An 18,103-nucleotide genomic window follows, 5' to 3' on the forward strand; every position below is an offset into this window, starting at 1 on the left:
ACAATAACCATTTTTTTTTTCTCCAAAGCGATGCCAACTAGTCACAAGGAAATTTATGTCGTAAGAAAATAAATGAGTTGACCCAAGAATTGGAAGTTGACCTTATGCCGCCAGCTGCTTCAAATCCAAAGAGTGACTTCCAAGGGCGAATTTTGATTTAAAAATTTTATGAATGAAATTTAACTGGAAACGATCCGGGCTTTTTTTCCGCCTGAATGTGGCAAAACTCTGTACTAGGGTTAGACCAATTATCGGCAAGGCCGATATGCACTTTCCCCGATATATTGGTATCAGCCAATATTGCCGATATTTTTGTGACGTCATTCTGCCTTCTTAGGCCGCCTCCCTCGCCTTGGACAGCCTCGTCTGGAGTCTGGACTAGTCTCGCGGGACTGTATCACAGACATACACCCACCCACAGCAGCCCGGTGCCAGCCAGCCACCCACATCCACAGGACCTGTACCAGCCAGCCACAGGCACTGTACCAGTAAGCCAGCCCCCCCAAGCCCCGTACCAGCCACCCACCCACAGGCTCTGTACCAGCCAGCCACCCACAGCCCCTGTGCCAGCCAGCCAGCCATCCATCTACAGACAGGGTGCCAGACAGCCAGCCACAGGCCCTGTACCAGCCAGCTACAGGCACTGTACCAGCCAGCCACCCACAGGCCCTGTACCAGCCACCCACCTACCACAGGGTGCCAGTCAGCCATCCACCAACCACAGGGTGCCAGCCAGCCACCCACAGACAGGGTGCCAGACAGCCAGCCACAGACCATGTACTAGCCAGCCAAAGGCACTGTACCAGCCAGCCACCCACAGGCCCTGTACCAGCCAGCCACCCACAGCCCCTGTGCCAGCCACCCACCTACCACAGAGTGCCAGTCAGCCATCCACCAACCACAGGGTGCCAGCCAGCAAGCCACTCACCACAGGGAGCCAGCCACCACAGGGTGCCAGCCAGCCAGCCACCCACCACAGGGTGCCAGCCAGCCACCCACCACAGGGTGCCAGCAAGCCAGCCATTAAGCATTAAACAAAAATTAACATGTTCAGTACCAGATTTGTGTCAAAAATTGTCTTTATTTTTCAAAACTTTAAATGTACAAAATATCGGCCGATACCGATACGTTGTGACCAAAATATTGGTATCGGCCCTGAAAAAACCATATCGCTCTATACCTACTCTGTACCACCACCTCCGACACTGCCCTGTCCTCTCCAACTTGTCACTGGTAGATTAGATGAGCTTGAGCGTGTTTGGATGCTCTTCTGAACCCACTTGGCCGAGCTCTCCAGGAAGCAATCACCTAAAATTGGGCAATCATCTGCGGTGAGGGCATTCTTTTCTACATGTGTGGCTGCAGGGCGGGGCATGACGGCCCATTTCAGATAACAGATCCTGGCAAGTTAAGCCAAGTGGGTTCAGGTGAGCATCCGACTACGTTCAAACTCATTTCTAGGCATTGGTAAACATAGAAGCTGGTAGAGGATGTTTTCTGCACTACTTACTTCCTCTGCTGGCCTCTGAGTTTACCAGTGAGAGTGAACCTCTTCTGAGGCTCAGACGTGATGAGCCACCCCAGCCCCTCTGCTCCTCGCTAAAGACTTCTCCCTGACACTCTTGGCCAGGGCTGCTGTTAGAAATGGCGGGGCCCCGTACAGACTACCTGGCAGGGCCCCCCCCCCCAAGAAAATATTAAAGATATATTTAGCTAAAATTACAACAAAATCACTATTAGCAGACACAAATATAACATAACTCACATAATTCCTGCTAAATCTAAAAAAAAACTATGTTAAATAAAAAAGATGAGATGAGAAAAATATACAGGCTGGGCAGTTGATCAGAGAGACAGAGAGACAGAGAGAGAGAAACAAAGTTACAAATAAACTCCTGAGCAGAGATAAGTGCTGGGAGGGGGAGGGGCCCACACAGGGAGGGGGATTAGTGAGGGACGACTGTCTCTTTCTCAACAGATAAAAGCTGATAGCAGGGAGAGGGACAGATCAGATTCAGGTGCTGGAGGAAGATTTCTGTATTTGTTGTCCATCACTAATCCCCCCTCTCTGTGTGGGCCCCCCTGTGTGCTCGGGCCCCCTACAAGAGGGCTGGTGGTCCCCCCCTATCAGTGGCCCTGCTCTTGGGTGGGTGGTAGTGAGGGAGAACTCTGTACTTTGGGTGGTGGGGAGGGCTGTACTGTGGGGGTGTACTGTGTTCTAATTTTCTGAGATACTGAATTTTGGGGTGTCCCTAGCTGTAAGCCAAAATCATCAAAATTAATCGAAAGAAATGCTTTCAATCTATCACTGTGTGTGTAACGCATCTATATAAAATACATGAGCTTCACTCTTTGAATTGAATTACTGAAATAAATGAACTGTTTGATGATATTCTAATTTTATGAGACGCACTTGTATGTACATTGCTGATGTCGGTGCCACATAAATACCTGTAATAAATAGAAAATAGGACAAATATTGTCTGATTTGATGCACATCGAATGAATGTGTTTAACCGTTTGCCGACCGCCGCAAGTACATATACTGCGGCGGTCAGCCCCTCACAGGCCCCCTCACAACGTATCGGTACGTCGCTAGCCTGTGAGGCTCTGGGGAGCGAGCGCGCGCCGCCGGCGGCACGCTCCCGCGCGGTCATTGACCCCCCCGCGCATGTGAACGGCGGACCCGATGTCCGCCGCTCACTCTGCGATCGTCGGAGGAGAGGGAGAAAGGCAGGCAGCTTGTGTAAACAAGCCGCCTGTCATTCTCCCCTGTGTAGAAACACTGATCATACGGTTCTACTATGTAGGACCGTTGATCAGTGTTCCTACAGCTCAAGCCACAGCCAATCACAGTTAGAATCACGCCCCTAGGGACACACACAGCCCCTCCCTCTCAAATAAAGTTAACCCCTTCACTGCCAGTGCAATTTTACAGTAACAGTGCATATGTATAGCACTGATTACTGTAGTAATGTCACTGGTGACCCCAAAAGTGTCAAAAATGTCAGTCAAGGGTCCGATCTGTCCCCCCCAATGTCGCAGTCCCGCAAAAAAAATCGCAGATTGCCGCCATTACGCGTTAAAAAAAAAACAACAACAAAAATGACAAAAATCTTTCCCTTTGTTAGTAAACGCGATAACTTTTGCGCAAACCAAACAAAATACGCTTTTTGCGATTTTTTTTACCAAACATATGTAGCATAAAACAAATTGGCCGAAAATGTTAAAACATTTTGATTTTTACTTTTTTTTGGGGGGGAATTTCATATAAAAAAATGTGAAAAATATTGTTATTTTTGCAAAATTGACGCTCTTTTTTTGTTTATAGCGCGTGATCAAAAAATCGCAATACCACCAAAAGAAAGCTCTGTTTGTGGGAAAAAAAGGACGTCAAATTAGTTTAGGTACAGCGTCGCACGACCGCGCAATTGTCCGTTAAAGTCACGCAGTGCCGAATCGCAAAATACCCCCTGGTCTTTTAGCAGCCAAATCCTCCGGGGCTTAAGTGGTTAAAAGACCTGTTTCATCAAAAATGAAAAAAAACAACTATTATTAAAAAAATGATGAAAAGCGATGAGTCCCCGCCTCAGCGAGATGTGAAAAGTTCATCCAATGAAAGCAGATTGAAATAAGAAAGGTTACTGTAGCTGAACTCCTGTGTCAGCAATCTGTGACAATGGAATGAACCTGGGTGACATCCAGAGAGCAGATTGACCCAGGAACAAGATTTACGCTGATATCTCATTACGTTTTATGACTCTTCCAATGAATGTGCACAGTAAGGGGTTTCCTATTGGAATCCCATCTTGAGAAGTGATGGATCTAAGAGGTGGACAGGTCCTCTGAAGATGTGTAAAGAAGATATGGGGACAGAACAAAACTTGAAGGGGCAATAAACTTCTGGCTTCCCAGCCTTTTTTTCGGCTCATTGATCAAGGCGGCTGACAGGCAGTCTAAATCATTGGGGTGATTGACAGGAGAGAGTTGAAGGCAGACCTCTGGGTGAACCTCGGTTGACCTCATGAAAGTTTGGGAAGTGACTGTGATCTTTGCTGATTCGTGGGAGGAACCATCTTCTGAGGCCTGATGGGCCATTGACATGGAGAAGTTGGGCAGGTTTCCTGCCTCAGGTTCAGTTGTAATTCCAAGAGGTCTGTGTGTCTATGCGAGCCACCCCTGCTGAGGACACATGCTCCCTATTGTAAAGTCCCTCCAGTCGGCTCTGCAGGAGGCCCTTTCATCCTCTGATATGGGAGTTCGGCACCTCCCTTCTCTTTTTGTGACACCGCCAACAACAATGCCTTGGGAGAATGGAACCCGTCCTGTTTTCAGAAGAAAGGCTGTTTGAAGTACGGCCCATCTCTACTGAAATCAGGACTACTACTCTGTCAGGTCTGAGTCCCATCTCTACTGAAACCAGGACTACTACTCTGTCAGGTCTGAGGCCCATCTCTACTGAACCCGGGACTACTACTCTGTCAGGTCTGAGGCCCATCTCTACAGAAACCGGGACTACTACTCTGTCAGGTCTGAGTCCATTCACTCCCAGGGCCATACATAGAGTGTTCACAACTTTCCACATCCAATTCAGACTTTCCAAATGAACATTTCCAAACGGAAACACTCCAAAATGTTTCTCGTACAAGAAAGGAAGGAATGGAAACCTTACAAGCGGATCTTAACACAACAATGGGGTGGGCAACTACATGGCAGATGAGATTTAATGTTAAAAAATGAAAAGTAATGCACTTGGGTGTCAGAAACCAGAAAGCAAGCTACTCACTAGGGGGGGAACCTCTGGGTGAGTCTAGGATGGAAAAGGACCTGGGGGTACTGGTAGACAACAGGCTTGGCAGTCACATGCAATGCCAAGCCGCTGCAAGCAAAGCCAACAGAATACTGGGATGTATAAAAAAGGGGATTCACTCCAGAAAAAAAGAGATTATTCTCCCTCTCTACAAGACTCTGGTCCGGCCACATCTGGAATATGCCGTCCAGTTCTGGGCACCGGTCCTCAGGAAGGATGTGCTGGAACTGGAGAAAGTCCAGAGAAGGGCAACAAAAATAATTAGGGGAATGGAGGACATCAGCTATGAGGAAAGACTACAAGCACTGAACTTATTCTCTCTGGAGAAGAGACGATTGAGGGGGGATATGATATCAATGTACAAATACTGTACTGGTGACCCGAGCATAAGGAACAAACTATTCAGAGAAAGGGAATACAATAAGACACGTGGCCACTCACTAAAACTAGAGGAAAAACGGTTTAACCTTAAAATACGTAAGGGGTTCTTCACTGTAAGAGCGATAAGGATGTGGAATTCTCTTCCACAAGCAGTGGTATCAGCAGGGAGCATCGATAGTTTCAAAAAACTATTAGATGGGCACCTTAAAGACCACAACATACAGGGGTATACAATGTACAACATACAGGGGGTATACAATGTACAGCATACAGGGGGTATACAATGTACAACATACAGGGATATACAATGTACAACATACAGGGGGTATACAATGTACAACATACAGGGATATACAATGTACAACATACAGGGGGTATACAATGTACAGCATACAGGGGTATACAATGTACAACATACAGGGGGTATACAATGTACAACATACAGGGGGTATACAATGTACAACATACAGGGGTATACAATGTACAACATACAGGGGGTATACAATGTACAACATACAGGGGTATACAATGTACAACATACAGGGGTATACAATGTACAACATACAGGGGTATACAATGTACAACATGCAGGGGTATACAATGTACAACATACAGGGGTATACAATGTACAACATACAGGGGTATACAATGTACAACATACAGGGGGTATACAATGTACAACATACAGGGGTATACAATTTTCGTACAATTAGTACCATCGTCAGGTTCAACTTGCTGTGAAACATCGAGGAAAATCAGAAGACTGCTTGCCCAGTTTTCTTATAGTGGATATCCTGCTTAAGGGTTAACTACAAACGTTCCAAAAGTCACATTACATCCATAGAGGTACCCCTGTCATAAGTACATGTTACATTCTAGGATGGGGTCTCCACACTCTTCAGTCTAAGATGGGGGTCTCCACATTGTTCAGTCTAGGACAGGGGTCTCCACACTCTTTAGTCTAGGAAGGGGGTCTTTACACTATTCAGTCTGGTATAGAGGTCTCCACACTCTTCAGTCTAGGATAGGGGTCCCCACAATCTTCAGTCTAGAACAGGGGTCTCCACACTCTTTAGTCTACAACAGGAGTTTCCACACTACTCAGTCTAGGATGGGGGTCTCCACACTCTTCAGTCTAGGATAGGGGTCTCCACACTCTTTTGTCTAGGAAGGGGGTCTTTACACTATTCAGTCTAGGAAAAGGGTTTCCACACTCTTCAGTCTAGGACAGGGGTCTCCACACTCTTCAGTCTGGGATGGAGGTCTCCACACTATTCAGTCTGGTATAGGGGTCTCCACACTCTTCAGTCTAGGTCGGGAGTCTCCACACTCTTCAGTCTAGGATGGGGGTCTCCACACTCTTCAGTCTAGGATAGGGGTCTCCACACTCTTCGGTCTAGGATGGGGGTCTCCACACTCTTCAGTCTAGGACAGGGGTCTCCACACTATTCAGTCTGTTATAGGGGTCCCCACACTTTTCAGTCTAGGACAGGGGTCTCCAGACTCTTCAGTCCAGGATAGGGGGTCTTCACATTGTTCAGTCTAGGATGAGGGTCTCCTCACTCTTTAGTCTAGGAAGGGGGTCTTTACAATATTCAGTCTGGTATAGAGGTCTCCACACTCTTCAGTCTAGGATAAGGGTTTCCACACTCTTCAGTCTAGGACAGGGGTCTCCACAATCTTCAGTCTAGGATAGGGGTCTCCACACTCTTCAGTCTAGGACAGGACTCTCCACACTATTCAGTCTGGTATAGGGGTCTCCACACTCTTCAGTCTAGGTCGGGAGTCTCCACACTCTTCAGTCTAGGATGGGGGTTTCCACACTCTTCAGTCAAGGATAGGGGTCTACATACTCTTCGGTCTAGGATGGGGGTTTCCACACTCTTTAGTCTAGGACAGGGGTCTCCACACTTTTCAGTCTGGTATAGGGGTCCCCACACTTTTCAGTCTAGGACAGGGGTCTCCAGACTCTTCAGTCTAGGATAGGGGTCTCCACACTCTTCAGTCTAGGATGGGGGTCTCCACACTCTTCAGTCTAGGATGGGGGTCTCCACACTCTTCAGTCGAGGATGGGGGTCTCCACACTCTTTAGTCTAGGACAGGGGTCTCCACACTATTCAGTCTGGTATAGAGATCCCCACACTCTTCAGTCTAGGGTGGGGGTCTCCACAGTCTTCAGTCTAGGACAGGGGTCTCCACACTCTTCAATCTAAGATGGGGGGGTTTCCACACTCTTCAGCCTCGGACAGGAGTCTCCACACTATTCAGTCTGGTATAGGAGTCTCCACACTCTTCAGTCTAGGATAGGGGTCCCCACACTCTTTAGTCTAGGATGGGGTTTCCACACTCTTCAGTCTATGACAGGGGTCTCCACACTCTTCAGTCTACGACAGGGGTCTCCACACTCTTCAGTCTATGACAGGGGTCTCCACAATCTTCAGTCTATGACAGGGGTCTCCACACTCTTCAGTCTATGACAGGGGTCTCCACACTCTTCAGTCTACGACAGGGGTCCCCACACTCTTCAGCCTCGGACAGGAGTCTCCACACTATTCAGTCTGGTATAGGGGTCTCCACACTCTTCAGTCTATGACAGGGGTCTCCACACTCTTCAGTCTTGGACAGGGGTCTCCACACTCTTCAGTCTAGGACAGGGGTCTCCACACTCTTCAGTCTAGGACAGGGGTCTCCACACTCTTCAGTCTAGGATAGGGGTCTCCACACTCTTCAGTCTACGACAGGGGTCTCCACACTCTTCAGTCTACGACAGGGGTCTCCACACTCTTCAGTCTAGGATAGGGGTCTCCACACTCTTCAGTCTACGACAGGGGTCTCCACACTCTTCAGTCTACGACAGGGGTCTCCACACTCTTCAGTCTATGACAGGGGTCTCCACACTCTTCAGTCTACGACAGGGGTCTCCACACTCTTCAGTCTACGACAGGGGTCCCCACACTCTTCAGCCTCGGACAGGAGTCTCCACACTATTCAGTCTGGTATAGGGGTCTCCACACTCTTCAGTCTATGACAGGGGTCTCCACACTCTTCAGTCTTGGACAGGGGTCTCCACACTCTTCAGTCTACGACAGGGGTCTCCACACTCTTCAGTCTAGGACAGGGGTCTCCACACTCTTCAGTCTAGGATAGGGGTCTCCACACTCTTCAGTCTACGACAGGGGTCTCCACACTCTTCAGTCTACGACAGGGGTCTCCACACTCTTCAGTCTATGACAGGGGTCTCCACACTCTTCAGTCTATGACAGGGGTCTCCACACTCTTCAGTCTTGGACAGGGGTCTCCACACTCTTCAGTCTAGGACAGGGGTCTCCACACTCTTCAGTCTAGGATAGGGGTCTCCACACTCTTCAGTCTAGGATGGGAGTCTAGGATGAATGTGATTTAGAGTATTAGAGGAAGAACTTCAGTAAAACAAGGCCAAGAAATTCCAAATAAACTGGAGCCATTTACTGTTGGAGGGGAGGGAGCAGAGGCTGTGTGGACTGCATACAATCTTGTAGTGGGCGGCATGTGAAGACTTTTTCTAACAATTTATTCCACCTGAATTTTGGGGATTTGTAATCATAAAATCCCTAATAACAGTTATATCATTTCTGACTTTGTTTCTCTTTGTGTATGGGACTGTTTTTTTGTTCGGGACTGGTTTTGTGTTTGGGTCTGGTTTAGTGGTTGTAACTGGTTTTATGTTCAGGACTGGTTTAGTGGTTGGGACTGGTTTAGAGGATGGGACTAGTTTAGTGGTTGGAACTGGTTTTGTGTTCAGGACTAGGTTAGTGGTTGGGACTGGTTTAGTGGTTGGGACTGGTTTAGAGGTTGAAACTGGTTTAGTGGTTGGAATTGGTTTTCTGTTCAGGACTAGGTTAGTGGTTGGCGCTGGTTTAGACATTAGGACTGGTTTAGTGGTTGGGACTGGTTTTATATTCAGGACTAGGTTAGTGGTTGGGACTGGTTTAGTAGTTGGGACAAATTTAGATGTTGGGACTGGTTTAGAGGTTGGGACTGGTTTAGTGGTTGGAATTGGTTTTCTGTTCAGGACTAGGTTAGTGGTTGGGACTGGTTTAGTGAATGGGACTGGTTTAGAAGTTGGGACTGGTTTAGTGGTTGGAACTGGTTTTGTGTTCAGGACTAGGTTAGTGGTTGGGACTGGTTTAGTGGTTGGGACTGGTTTAGTGGCTGTGACTGGTGTAGAGGTTGGGACTGGTTTGGTGGTTGGAATTGGTTTTCTGTTCAGGACTAAGTTAGTGGTTGGGACTGGTTTAGTGGTTGGGACTGGTTTAGAGGTTGGGACTGGTTTTATATTCAGGACTAGGTTAGTGGTATGGACTGGTTTAGAGGTTGGGACTGGTTTAGTGGTTGGGACTGGTTTTATGTTTGGGACTAGTTTAGTGGTTGGGACTGCATTAGAGGTTGAGACTGGTTTATGTTCAGGACTAGGTTAGTGGTTGGGACTGGTTTAGTGGTTGGAACTGGTTTAGTGGTTGGGACTGGTTTAGTGGTTGGGACTGGTTTATGTTCAGGACTAGGTTAGTGGTTGGAACTGGTTTAGTGGTTGGAACTGGTTTAGTGGTTGGGACTGGTTTAGTGGTTGGGACTGGTTTATGTTCAGGACTAGGTTAGTGGTTGGAACTGGTTTAGTGGTTGGGACTGGTTTAGTGGTTGGGACTGGTTTAGAGGTTGGGACTGGTTTATGTTCAGGACTGGGTTAGTGTTTGGGACTGGTTTAGTGGTTGGAACTGGTTTAGTGGTTGGGACTGGTTTAGTGGTTGGGACTGGTTTAGAGGTTGGGACTGGTTTATGTTCAGGACTGGGTTAGTGGTTGGGACTGGTTTCGTGGTTGGGACTGGTTTTCCCACGTAGAGCCGAGTTATTGTTATATATTCTATAGATCTAATAATCAGGTGTACGTTGATAAGTTGAACCCACAATGCTCGCTCGCTCTTCTCGGACTCCTTTCCTGATGGCAGGCCCCGCCTTGTGCGCAGATCTCTGGATATGAATGTTGGCGGAGCGGCGATTACACATGGCGGTATCACCGTCCTGCAGGTCTTTCAGTGTATTCTGTGACGGATCACAAAAGGCAGCGAATAAAATGATTCATACGTTTCATCCCTATTCACTATTACCCCTATTACTCATACGCTACCTGCGGCGATTTTGGATACGCATCCCAGCACAATTCAGTCATTCCTTTTGTTTTATTTATATCCTCTCCTGCGTTTTGTCTGAGTGAACACAAACCCTTTCCCCCAGGCTTGGCAAGACCAACGTCCCGGGCTACATTTAATCAACAAAAAGCTAAACACTTCCAATCTGTAACGGCTCATCTGGAAGCGGGGCCGCGGCTGCCTCTCTCTAGGCCACGTCTAATGACTCTCCCCGCGCTCCGCGCAGAGGCCTAGTTTATAATGCCGCCATCCCTCAATGTCAGGCCCGTCTTTTGAAGAATTTTTATTACACGTCCTTCTCTCGGGCAGATTTTTCTTTTTTCTTTTTTTTTTTCCCTTAAATCCCCTTTGACTGAATAAAAAAGGAATAAAAACAGAACAAGAGGAAAAAGTCGTGAAACCTGATCGCACGTACGGAGTTTGGCGTGAACTGCCGAGGTTTTCACGCACTTTTTCTCCGTCACCGCTGAGCGCGCCCCGAAGACTGCGGTTTCCACACTCCCGGCTCAGGAACTGACCGCCGCTGTCAACAAAGTTTCCAAAAATGAAGATGGGAAGATTTTATTGTAACAAACAGTTACTTGTGGCATTGAAACAAACTGCTGACACATTGTATTTGTAACCATGTAACTGCGGATTTCCTTCCTGACTCATTATTGGGGAGGTCTTTGCAGTGACGATCGTACATTGAAGACAAGGGACCAGAGGCATAACTAGAACCTTCAGGGCCCTGGTGCAAGAAACCATGAAGGGCCCCCCCAGACCCCTGGCCGGGGCGCTTCCCTTCAAGCCTGGGGCTCTTCCCACTGATCCTGGGGCCCTTTACTCCCACAGCGGGACCCTTTCACAAGTTCTGCAGTGGGCCCCCTTCCTGCCATCTTGGGGCCTCCCCACGGTGGTGGAATGTCAGGGCCCAGTCCCAAGTGTGACCTTTGCGATCCTGGAAGTTCACCCACTGGTGTCAGTAGATTTCATTTTTTGGTATTTTAATTGTATTATTTTTTATCATTTTATTTTATTTTTTTACAATGTGACTGACTATGACTCTGACCATTCAGAAAAGGAAGGAGCTGGTAAATTACATATTTACCGACCCCTCCCTGGTTCTCTATTGTGACACATCCCCTGTAGCAGCCAGCAGGAGAGGGGAGGGAGCACAGTGGGGGGGGGGGGGGGAACCAGGGGAGCACACAGGGGCCCAGAGACAGCAGAACACAAGTGAACTGGATAGGAGGAGTGGCGGGGGCAGCATACAGAGGAACCAATCTCCTCCATTTTCCTTCTGCAGCTACAGGAGGAAAAAGGAGGACAGTGATTTCTCTACATGCTGCCCCCACCGCCCCTCCTATCCAGGTGTACAGGGGAGGCGCACAGGCCTGGAGCATGGGGCCCGGTTGCAATTGCAACCCCTGCAACCCCTGTAGTTACACCCCTGCAAGGGATGTTAAAGCTAAACTCCAGGTTTTCTATGATTATAAGCCGTTCGCCTACTGGGGGCGCTGTGTAAACTGTATGGAGCATCAGCTTTATACAGTATACAGTGCTGTGTTCTGGATATGGTACAGGGACTTCCTGTCCCGCTTTAATCAGGCTGAGCACTCCTCAGCCATTCACACGAAGCCTTGTATTTTTATGAATGAACCCCCCAAAGCCCTAACTTTTTTTTGTGGTTGGGACCAATTAATGGTTAGTACTGGGGTTTAGTAGTTAGGACTGGTTTTGTGGCTGGAACTAGTTTAAGGGTTGGGACTGGTTTAGTGGTAGGGACTGGTTTTGTGGTTGAAACTAGGTAATGGTTGGGACTAGTTTAGCATTTGCGACGGATTTAATGGTTGGGACTGGTTTATTAGTTGGGACTAGTTTAATGGTTGGGACTGGTTTAATGGTTGGAACTGTTTTATTGGTAGGAACTGGTTTAATGGTTGGGTCTGGTTTAGTGGTTGAGAAGTTGTTGGGACTATGTTTGTGGTTGGGACTGGAAGACAAGGGACATTACAGCTGAGCTCCAGGTTTCTTATGACTTTGAATCATTCACCTGCTGGGGGGCCTATATAAACTGCATGAAGCAGTTGGTTGGTTTAATGGTTGGGAATGGTTTAGTAGTTCAGACTAGTTTTGTTGTTGGGACTGGTTTAATGTTTGGAACTGGTTTAGTAGTTGGGACTAGCTTTGTGGTTGAAACTAGGTAATGGTTGGGACTAGTTTAGTAGTTTTGACTTATTTAATGGTTGGGACTAGTTTATTAGTTGGGACTGGTTTATTATTTGGGACTGGTTTAATGGTTGGGACTGGTTTAGTGGTTGGGACTGGTTTAATGGTTTGGACTGGTTTAGTGGCTGGGACTGGTTTAATGGTTGGGACTGGTTTAATGGTTGGGACTGATTTCATGGTTGGGCCTGGTTTAGTGGTTGGGACTGGTTTAGTTGTTGGGACTACTTTTGTGGTTGGGACTGGAAGACAAGGAAGATTAAAGCTGAGCTCCAGGTTTCATGCATGGAACAGTTGGTTGGTTTAATGGTTGTGACTGGTTTAGTAGTTGGGACTAGTTTTGTGGTTGGGTCTGGTTTAATGTTTGGAACTGGTTTAGTAGTTGGGACTAGTTTTGTGGTTGGGACTGGTTTTGTGGTTGGGACCGGTTTTGTGGTTGGGACCGGTTTTGTGGTTGGGAGAGGTTTTGTGGTTGGGAGAGGTTTCGTGGTTGGGACTGGTTTAATGTTTGGGACTGGTTTAGTTGTTTGGACTGGAAGACTAATGACTCTCCCTGCGTTTGGCTCTGCTTTAACCACTTGCCGACCGCCCACCGCAGATATACTGCGGCAGGTTGGCTCGGCTACGTGAATTGATGTATGGGTACGTCGGTTCGCTGAGGCAGTCCTGGGGCCATGCGCCGCCGGCCACCCCCTGATCGCTCCCCGCTGAGAGAGAAGGACAGTCAGCTGTTGTAAACACAGCAGACCGTTGTTCTCACTGAAATGATCTCAGAGCGCCTCTAATCCGCCTATATAGGATCACAGGTCTCTGGGTTAATTTCACAAGCCCATCCCCCATACAGTTAGAAAACACCCCCTAGGCTCACACTTAACCCTTTGATCACCACTGAGTTAACCCCTTCCCTGCCAGTGTCATTAGTACAGTGACAGTGCATATTTTTAGCACTGATTAGTGTAGTAATGTCACTGGTCCCTCCCAAAAGTTTCAAAAAGTCAATTAGGGGTCCGATCTGTCCGCCGCAATGTCGCAGTCCCGCTAAAAATAGCAGATCCCTCCATTATTAGTAAAAATAAATAAATAAATGAAAATGACATAAATCTTTCCCCTAGTTTGTAGATGCAATAACCTTTGCGTAAACCAATCAATATACGCTTATTGCGATTTTTTTTTTTTTAACCAAAAAATATGTAGCAAAATACAAATTGACCTAAAATGATGAAAAAATTTGATTTTGACGTTTTTTTTTTTTTTATTGGGAATGTTATATAGCAGAAAGTGAAAAATATTGTTTTTTTTTTTCCAGAATTGTCGCTCTTTTTTTGTTTATAGCGCAAAAAATAAAAATCGCACAGGTGATCAAATACCACCAAAAGAAAGCTCTGTTTGTGGGAAAAAAAGTACATCAATTTTATTTGGGTACAGCGTCGCACGCCCGCGCAATTGTCTGTTAAAGTAACGCAGTGCCGAATCACAAAATTTGGCCTGGTCAGGAATGGGGTAAAATCTTCCGGTCTTAAAGCGTTTAAAAATACGTTCATTGAGAATTTTTATGTCAAAGACATGGAGCTAAATACATTTTGGCCTAAATATATGACAAAAATTGAATATATTGGATATTTTTTAACTGTCAAAGTAGAAAAATATTGTTATTTTTTCAAAATTGTCGCTTTTTTTTATTAATATCGCAAAAAATGAAAAGCGCAGAGGTGATCAAATACCACCAAAAGAAAGCTCTGTTTGTGGGGAAAAAAGGACGTAAATTTTGTTTGGGTACGGCGTTGCATGACCGCGCAATTATCAGTTAAATTCGCACAGTGCCGAATTGCAAAAAGTGGCCCAGACGTAAAGCAGGAAAATCCTCCGGTGGTAAAGTGGTTAAAGGGGTAAAAACTTTCGGGTCCAGAAGTGGTTACATTAGACAAAAATGAGTTTTATAATCGCACATTGGAGTACAGAGAAGTGTAGTCACTCATTCCTGGAGAGAAAAGGCTTTTATTTTTAGCGAACTATTATATGCATGACCATAGGCTCACCTCTTTATTACATGAATGCAGATAGGACTCGCCAATGAAATGGCCATAAAATGATTTTATGATGTGTATGTTATGGAGGAATTGCAGGTATGTGCGCTTTATTAGCAGGCCGCTCTTGTATACAATGATCTGTATGATATGTGCGGTCATCTCTGACTACATGCTTCTTAACCACTTAAGCCCCGGAAGATTTTACCCCCTTCCTGACCAGGGGGTTTTTTGCGATTTTTTACTGCGTGACTTTAACGGACAATTGCGCGGTCCTGCAACACTGTACCTAAACGAATTTCACGTCCTTTTTTTCCCCACAAACAGAGCTTTCTTTTGGTGGTATTTGATCACCTGTGCCATTTTTTGATCATGCGCTATAAACAAAAAAAGAGCGTAATTTTTGCAAAAATAACAATATTTTTCACTTTTTTTATATGAAATTCCCCCAAAAAATAATGTAAAAATCAAAATTTTTTAACATTTTCGGCCAAATTGTTTTATGCTACATATGTTTGGTAAAAAAAAATCGCAAAAAGCGTATTTTGATTGGTTTGCACAAAAGTTATCGCGTTTACTAACAAAGGGAAAATTTTTTGTCATTTTTGGTGTATTTTTTTTTTAACGAGTAATGGCGGCGATCTGCAATTTTTTTTGCGGTACTGCGACATTGCAGTGGACAGATCGGACCCTTGACTGACATTTTTGACACTTTTGGGGGTACCAGTGACATTACTGCAGTAATCAGTGCTATATATATGCACTGTTACTGCAAAAATGACACTGGCAGGGAAGGGGTTAACTGTATTGGACAGGGAGGGGTTAAGTGTGTCCTAGGGGCGTGATTCTAACTGTAGTGGGACAATGCTATTGGTGTAAAAACTCCCGCACTCCTCCCTGAATGAGCCGAGGCGGGCGCACGCCTCATCGGGCGCGCGCTCGCCCGCTATTGGCTCTAATAGCAGTGACAGGCGAGTGACGTAGATCTACGTCACTCTGCCTGGCCGGGGCTGACTGCCGCAGTAAATATACTGTGCGCAGTCGGCAACCGGTTAAATGTTACTTCTTTCCATTGGAATTTAATGGCCCCAACATACTGAAGGCAGCCATAGCCGGGTGAGATTGTGGGGGACAGCGAGACCCCCATAGTTGTGTGTGATTTCCACCATGGTAATAATGACAAGCTTTGGCAATTTTGGGGTCTGTTTGCTTTAGGAAAATGTATTATATTCCATTAATCTTATTAGTTCCGTCGTATTCTGCAGATACTGCAGATAGATATTTAACATGTTACGGTAAAAATTGCGCACAGCCGCGGAATGGAAACAAACTACGGTACCTAAAAATCTCCATAGGCAACGCATTAAAAATCTTTAACGGTTACCAGTTTAGAGTTACAGAGGAGTTCTTTTTCTAGAACTATTGCTCTTACTCTGGCGATCGCGACAATACCTCACATGTGTGATTGGAGCTCCGTGTTCATTTGCGGGCGCCACTTATGTATGCATTTTCTTTCGTGCATGAGCTCACGGCGACGGGGGCACGTTACATTTTTTATTTATTTTGTTCTATTTATTTTATTAAATTTTTTATTTTTAGCACTGTTTTAAAAAATCTGATCACTTTTATTGCTTTGAGAAGCAATGTAACCATCCCTTGTGACAGTAATAGGCAGTGACAGGTACTCTTTATGGAGGGATCGGGGGGAATGTGACAGTAATAGGCAGTGACAGGTACTCTTTATGGAGGGATCGGGGGGGAATGTAACAGTAATAGCAGTGACAGGTACTCTTTATGGAGGGATCGGGGGGGGATGTGACAGTAATAGGAGTGACAGGTACTCTTTATGGAGGGATCGGGGGGAATGTGACAGTAATAGCAGTGACAGGTACTCTTTATGGAGGGATCGGGGGGGAATGTAACAGTAATAGCAGTGACAGGTACTCTTTATGGAGGGATCGGGGGGGGGATGTGACAGTAATAGGCAGTGACAGGTACTCTTTATGGAGGGATCGGGGGGAATGTGACAGTAATAGCAGTGACAGGTACTCTTTATGGAGGGATCGGGGGGAATGTGACAGTAATAGGCAGTGACAGGTACTCTTTATGGAGGGATCGGGGGGGAATGTGACAGTAATAGGAGTGACAGGTACTCTTTATGGAGGGATCGGGGGGAATGTGACAGTAATAGGAGTGACAGGTACTCTTTATGGAGGGATCGGGGGGGGATGTGACAGTAATAGGAGTGACAGGTACTCTTTATGGAGGGATCGGGGGAATGTGACAGTAATAGGAGTGACAGGTACTCTTTATGGAGGGATCGGGGGAATGTGACAGTAATAGGCAGTGACAGGTACTCTTTATGGAGGGATCGGGGGGGAATGTGACAGTAATAGGCAGTGACAGGTACACTTTATGGAGGGATCGGGGGGGGAATGTGACAGTAATAGGCAGTGACAGGTACTCTTTATGGAGGGATCGGGGGGAATGTGACAGTAATAGGCAGTGACAGGTACTCTTTATGGAGGGATCGGGGGGGAATGTGACAGTAATAGGCAGTGACAGGTACACTTTATGGAGGGATCGGGGGGGAATGTGACAGTAATAGGCAGTGACAGGTACTCTTTATGGAGGGATCGGGGGGAATGTGACAGTAATAGGAGTGACAGGTACTCTTTATGGAGGGATCGGGGGGAATGTGACAGTAATAGGCAGTGACAGGTACTCTTTATGGAGGGATCGGGGGGAATGTGACAGTAATAGGCAGTGACAGGTACTCTTTATGGAGGGATCGGGGGGAATGTGACAGTAATAGGCAGTGACAGGTACTCTTTATGGAGGGATCAGGAGGAATGTGACAGTAATAGGAGTGACAGGTACTCTTTATGGAGGGATCGGGGGGAATGTGACAGTAATAGGCAGTGACAGGTACTCTTTATGGAGGGATCGGGGGGAATGTGACAGTAATAGGAGTGACAGGTACTCTTTATGGAGGGATCGGGGGGAATGTGACAGTAATAGGCAGTGACAGGTACTCTTTATGGAGGGATCGGGGGGAATGTGACAGTAATAGCAGTGACAGGTACTCTTTATGGAGGGATCAGGAGGAATGTGACAGTAATAGGAGTGACAGGTACTCTTTATGGAGGGATCGGGGGGAATGTGACAGTAATAGGCAGTGACAGGTACTCTTTATGGAGGGATCGGGGGGAATGTGACAGTAATAGCAGTGACAGGTACTCTTTATGGAGAGATCGGGAGGAATGTGACAGTAATAGGCAGTGACAGGTACTCTTTATGGAGGGATCAGGAGGAATGTGACAGTAATAGGAGTGACAGGTACTCTTTATGGAGGGATCGGGGGGAATGTGACAGTAATAGGCAGTGACAGGTACTCTTTATGGAGGGATCGGGGGGAATGTGACAGTAATAGGAGTGACAGGTACTCTTTATGGAGGGATCGGGGGGAATGTGACAGTAATAGGCAGTGACAGGTA

This window comes from Pelophylax lessonae (genome assembly GCF_965119305.1).
Source record: "Pelophylax lessonae genome assembly, chromosome: 4".
Lineage (NCBI taxonomy): Eukaryota > Metazoa > Chordata > Amphibia > Anura > Ranidae > Pelophylax > Pelophylax lessonae.